We start from the raw sequence: 5750 nt of genomic DNA on the forward strand, positions 1-5750 counted from the left end.
AGCGTAATGACTGATTTTCAGCCCTTTGACCCACAGACACTACAATGAGAATCAATTTTGTATTCATGACACTTAGGGTCAAAGGTCAGCCGAATGAATAGCGATGGACGACGGCGAAGACGTCCTCTGTGTCATGCAAGTGTGAATAAGAATAAAAGCATACTACATAATATCTCATGAGTTTTTCCACAAGGCATTTAGAAAGGGTTTATAAAAGGTGATAAAAGCTTAATTCATGATGCACGTACCCTTGAAATAAAGTATCACTCATTCAGAGAGACTTTGCCTGGGCGTCACTAGGTGTTTCCTGATCAGCTATATATAGTTACACGGCCTTTCAGCCAACACGTGGACCACATTTCTGCCATAGCCGGAAAGAAGCGCTCATACAGCCAGGCCTCAGGGAATTTCTCTCCGAGAATGGAACATGACAGGACGCGGATTGCATCTGACCTTACACCGAGCCGAGGTCCTGTTTAACCACAGCCCAGATTAAAGGCTTTGGGCCAATGTTATCTGATAAGGGACAGATTTGCCCACTGTTTTGTGCTCTCGCATTTTTCCAGCCAAGTTACAAAGCTCACAGAGATTAAATGATAGGAATCAGGTGTGTTGTGCATGTAGAAACAGAAACCGCTGGGATTTTTTTCAACACCTCGTCCTTCAAATTAATTTAAATTCAAATGTTTTGCAGATTTTACAGATACAGTTTAGACTCTGAGCAGTCAGTCATTCTAAGGGTTAACGCTTCAGAGGATTATTTATGGATTTCAACATAACTTTGTGTGTCTGTTTGCTGCGTAAGCTGCTGCCAAGAACTTAAAAGGATAAACTGGCAAAAAAAAAAAAATCAGTTGCACAATTTTTATTTATGCCAAATGTAGTCTTTCAGGCACAACTGCTTTTTTCTTTCCCTTGAAAATTTTATTCTCATTTCAACAACTAATCTTGATTTAGTTTTGCTTCTAGCTATTTGATGAAAATTCATAATGCTCATGTGGGAATTAGTAATAATTGGATAAACTACAGCATATTTAATCAAGGAAAGTGAATGAAAGCTAATAGTTTCAAGGCTTTTTTCTCACAAATTAAAAAAAAAGTTCAACTTTCAAGAAAGTGCAGAGGTTTTCTTGTTTATTTTGTTTGGTGGAGGTAGAAAGCAAGAAATGTCCCAGTCCAAAGACATGCGTTGTAGGCTAACTGGCATCTCTAAATTGTTTGTGTGTGTGTGTGTGTGTGTGTGTGTGTGTGTGTGTGTGTGTGTGTGTGTGTGTGTGTGTGTGTGTGTGTCTATGGCAGACACTAAAACAGCTGAAATGCCATAGCGGTAGAAATGATATAATGATATATATAATTATATATAATGATATAAACATTTGTTACATTTATAACTTAGAAATAAGTATAAGCAGAACAGTAAATATATACATGAATAGATTATTATTATTATTATTATTATTATTATTATTATTATTAATACTTTACTGCAACTAATACTGCTACTAATACAGCTTGCTTCAACTTAGCGATAACTAGCAGAGTTGCAATGCACACATTGTGACTTTCTTTGTTTCCTTTTATCACATTTAGCACAAAAAACTTTACAATTTTTAAATTTCAAATGAAATCATGTCTGGAATTTTTACTCTCTCATTATAAACACACTATTAGAGTTAGGGTTAAATGAAAGTTCTGCAGAGTTTTAGCTAGCTAGCGTCACGTTAGCATGAAAAGACCGATGCTAACAAAATGCTCATTTTCAGAGGGGGTTAAATAGTTTATCAACATAGTCCAGAAAGTCTGTGAATGTTAGTAAGGAGTAAGACAATATGTTTCTCAGTGAAATTCACAAAGAAAACAAAATAAGTTTCCTTGATAGTGTTTAGTAAAAGACTTTATTTTAACTTCATCGCTACCTCTGGAGAAAACAGAGGAGTTGAAGGATAAATATGGATGTGTAGTTGCCAAATGACCAGAATAAAGACTAAAACAGTTCAAATCGGTCACAAGATTTCAGTTGAGGACTGGAGAAAAAAAAACAGATTATATATGTGCTGGCATACCTCAGGCTGATATGAGAAAGGATTTGGTGAAGGGAATTAGCATAAACCTAGCATGAACTAGTATTAAGGAAATAAAATGGTCACAGGTTTTGTATTTACAACATTGTTATGAAAGGAACAAAGACGCTTAAAGATTGTGTTACTAATTTATAATATTTAGCTCATACTCCTGAGATTTTATAGTTAAATAAAAACTATAAACAAAGTGTTTTCCTACTTTCCATCCACTAAAGCAGATTTAGTCTAGTGTTTAACTCCTGCAGTAAAAGAGAGCCCCCTGTTGGCTATTTTAAAAACATTACAGTTTAAATCCATCCCTAAGGTTGGAGCTGATCTTTTCAAATATTTTCCCTTATGATATCATTTTAAATTCAGAATTTTAATGCTTTGAATAAAAAAAAATGCTATATAAATACAATTGAAGTGTCACGCGTATCTATACTATAAGCTTTAATATCTAAATGTTTGTTGGTTGGATTCAGTTGAAAAGTACATTCATTCATTCATTTTCTACCGCTTATCCGAACCCATCAACCCATCACAGGGCACACACACACACTCTCATTCACTCACGCAATCACACACTACGGACAATTTTCCAGAGATGCCAATCAACCTACCATGCATGTCTTTGGACCGGGGGAGGAAACCGGAGTACCCGGAGGAAACCCCCGAGGCACGGGGAGAACATGCAAACTCCACACACACAAGGTGGAGGTGGGAATCGAACCCCCAACCCTGGAGGTGTGAGGTGAACGTGCTAACCACTAAGCCACCGTGCCCCCCTTGGCAAAGTACATCACCAATCTAACTTGTTAATACACTTTTGGTGTATATATTATATCTAATTAATAGATTATTTAGTTTGTATATGTTACTAATATACATGTTTTATGGTTTTAAAGTTCTGCACTAGTGGTTAGAGGTTAAAGTTCTGCACTCTTCAAAAAGACTTTCACAGATATTTGGATTGGATTTGGCTTCTTTTGTATTTTTTTTTTTTTTTATAAAGATTCTTGCAATATAAGTAACTGCTCTCTCCAAAAAAAATATAATTTCATTTTATAACAATGTAATTTTTGACATTATATGTGGATATAACAGTGTACATTGTACAGAGTAAGATTAAAGGTGCAGTTTTAGACGTTTGTAGGTAAACGATACACACTATATGTACCAAAGGTGTACAGTTAAAGAGAGCTTTTTCTTTTTTTTTCTTTTTTTTTCTTTTTTTTTTGAAGAAGAAAAGACTTAAATGAGTTAAAGTTGTTTAAATATTCAGTCTGAATTGTTTTAATTTGATGTGTTTGATTTCATTAAACTTTGTTGTTTTTGGATGCTGAGTGGATCTGTGGCACTAACTACAGTCATTTTGGACAGTGCAAAAATCCTGGAAAAAAACAAAATATAGCATACAACACAACTCTGTTTAATATCTAGATTTGACGTACGGCTTATTACGTCGGTTAAATGGAGCACTCAGACTAATGGATTGCATGCACTGATTTTTTTATTTTTTGCTCACAAAAATGGGAAATAATATTTACAGCCTAAAAAGCAGAGGAACTCATTTTGCATCTTCAAACAGGAGCAAAAAGGCACGCAGTAAAAGTGGCGTCTCAGACATAAACAGTAGATAATTAGGCAACACTGTCATCACTGCTCAGAGGATTAGTTGCCTAGCAACATCTTCGCTAAGCTTGTTGTCATGGAGTTGAGTGTTCGGGATGCTGGATGCCCTCTGAAACGCTCGGGTGACCTCTGACTGATCCGTGCATATATACATTTATGTTTTAAAGAATATGTGAATTCAAGTGCAAAAGTTTACATCCCCTCCTGACAAACTGACCTTTAATGTATTAGGTATCCTTCCTTCATGATCAGTTATTAATAATGTTACAGTAAATATATAATGTTTACATTATAAATGTTTACATGTAAACATTAGTTTGTATATTTTTAAATATGCAAAAAAAAAAACCTCAGAGAAAGGTACCTTGAGTGTATAACTGTCTGTATATGTGTGATTATATACCACTCATCCCTATAATTAGCTTCAGCATGTCACAATCCAGGCTCATTTTCAACAGTGTACTAATTTTAATCCTGATTATTTCCGCTGGATAAAGAGGCAAGCCAAAGCCATTTGCCAGCCATATTTCATACTCTATGTCCCTTGTTGTTTGTTTCTATGTGTAATTATGTTTTGAGCTTTTGTGTGCTTTTGTGCGAGTACAAAGATGGGCAGAATCACGTGTGTGAAAATGAGGTCAATACCTTTGAGCCGTGAATTATGGAGATGTTCTGAATGCATTTCCATTCACGCATTGAGAGAAATCTATTAAGCCTTCTTAAGTAAGACAATTATGTATTCTGCAGTTACTATCCATTTCAAGAATTTACAAAGATCAGCCATAACATTAAAACCAGCTGCCTAATATTGCATAGGTCCTCCTTGTGCCATGAAAACAGCTCCACATGATCTCTGAAGGTCTGCTTTTGTATCTGACACCAAGACATTAGCAGCAAGTCTTGTAAGTTGCTAATTGAGACCTCCACTGATCCAGGATCCGGTCACATCCCACAGACACTCAACCGGATTGAGATCTGGGACCTTTGGAGGCCAAGTCAACACCATGAACTCTTTGTCAGAAATGATAAGAAAGCAAAACAAAGCAAAAGCAAAGATTTGTTTAAACAAGTTGTTTAAAATGAACGAATCCTTGATTTTTCCTACAGGTATAAAATATAAAGTCAAGCAGATCCTAGTTATAGATAGCCACAGAGTATTAATTTCTCTATCCTGAAGAGTTGGTGGAAAACCTCTTCTTACAGAAAAGTGCAACTGCATTTTATATCCCTTCATGTGGATCATCCACCTGTGTAAATTATAGAAAAATAATGTGCTATAGAAAAAAATAATGTGTGTATTCATATAAAGCTATGTGCTGTTCAAGGTTGCTCATGCTGGGGCAAATTAAAACGAATAATGTTCCACAAATGAGTTGTTTCTTTAATGGACTTATTTCAAAATGCTGTCTAGATCACTTTCGAGCATTCGGTTAAGCAGCTGTTAAGTGGAAATGGAAAATAGCTTCAAAATTATACATTAAGTTCACATTAGGGAACCACGTTTTTAAAAGAATATCCTGTTCTTATAGTTTTATGACTGAAATCTCTCGTATCAGGGACAATCCTGCACGTGTAACGACAGAGTTGGATATTACAGAATGCAGGCTTTGCTAGCAGGACCGCTCAGATCCAGCCGCGTCATAATTGTTCTGAGGTTTTGTTATTTCTTCCCGTCTCAGTGAGAGAACACTCTCTCCATCACTTTCTGCCCATGTACAGAAAGTGAATCCGGCACGTTTTAGACTGCAGAAACGACAATAGAGCGCACATTCTGTTGCAAAGACAATGCTGTTGTGTTGCGATGAATAATTTAAATTATTTCAAGATATCAAGATATATAGGCAGGTTTTTTATTTACATTCAACTTTATATCCATGTTACACCTGCAGTCAGAAGCACTGTCTAGACCATTGAAACAAAATGAATATTCAGTGAACATTTCTTCATGTGGTGAAGTTTTTTTTTTTTAGTTATTTGTTTTTTAATATGGGTTGTATTCGTGTAAGATTTATAGAAATAGACTTTGGGAGAATTTACAAATACAAATGGCGTCAC

This window comes from Tachysurus vachellii, chromosome 22, assembly GCF_030014155.1.
Source record: "Tachysurus vachellii isolate PV-2020 chromosome 22, HZAU_Pvac_v1, whole genome shotgun sequence".
Lineage (NCBI taxonomy): Eukaryota > Metazoa > Chordata > Actinopteri > Siluriformes > Bagridae > Tachysurus > Tachysurus vachellii.